This window comes from Nicotiana tomentosiformis, chromosome 5, assembly GCF_000390325.3.
Source record: "Nicotiana tomentosiformis chromosome 5, ASM39032v3, whole genome shotgun sequence".
In the NCBI taxonomy this organism is placed as follows: domain Eukaryota; kingdom Viridiplantae; phylum Streptophyta; class Magnoliopsida; order Solanales; family Solanaceae; genus Nicotiana; species Nicotiana tomentosiformis.
This window is the reverse complement of record NC_090816.1, coordinates 49998987-49999744: the sequence shown is the minus strand read 5'-3', so window position 1 is coordinate 49999744 and position 758 is coordinate 49998987. Positions and strand designations below refer to the sequence as shown.

The following is a 758-nucleotide window of genomic DNA, read 5'->3' as shown; positions in this document are numbered from 1 at the left end:
TATGCTAGACCGGTCTACAATCAAGGTTTATCAAGTGTTAGACCACCTTCAATTGCAGCTAACAATTTCGAATTGAAGCAAGGGTTGCTTCAAACCCTTCAGAATTATTGTGTCTTCATAGGGAAGATGAACGAAGATCCAATACACATCTAATGGACTTTGAGGAGATTATGAACACATTTCAATACTATGGTGTGTCACGAGATGTAGTGTACTTAAGGGAATTCCCCTTCACACTCAAAGATGATGCAAAGCAATGGCTTCGAAGCTTGCCCACGGGATCGATTAGAACATGGGAGGAATGACCAGAAAATTCCTTGATAAATATTTCTCCTCAGCTAAAACGGGAAAAATTAGAAGAGAAATCCATAACTTCTGCCAAAAAGAGGCTGAAACTATTTTTGAAGCATGGGAGAGGTTTAAGAAGATTCTTCGAAAGCGTCAACATAGCGGAATTGAACTTTGGATGCAACTCCGGGACTTTTGGGATGGATTGACACCGGCCTCGCATAGAACATTGAGCAATGCATCTAGAGGCCCGTTGATGATGAAGACTCCTAAAGAGATAGTTACAATTCTTGATGAGTAATCTGAAGATACAAATCAGTGGCCCTCTGAGAGTGCTGAAAGAAGAATATTAACTGGTGTTCACCAGGTTGATGCTAATACATCTATGCAGGTACAACTTGATGTTATGGATAAAGAAATACAAAAGTTGACCTTAGCCTCGATACAACATAAGCCTCACGCAGCTTGTG

The 758-nt window shown here is 40.5% G+C and overlaps 1 non-coding gene across 1 annotated transcript; it reads right to left on the bottom strand.

The window, feature by feature from the left end:
* Positions 1–349: 349 nt before the first annotated feature.
* LOC117277638 (small nucleolar RNA R71) lies at positions 350–453 on the bottom strand. Its single transcript, XR_004507950.1, has one exon. It is a non-coding gene; the product is annotated as a small nucleolar RNA R71 (small nucleolar RNA).
* Between the last annotated feature and the right edge of the window lie 305 nt (positions 454–758).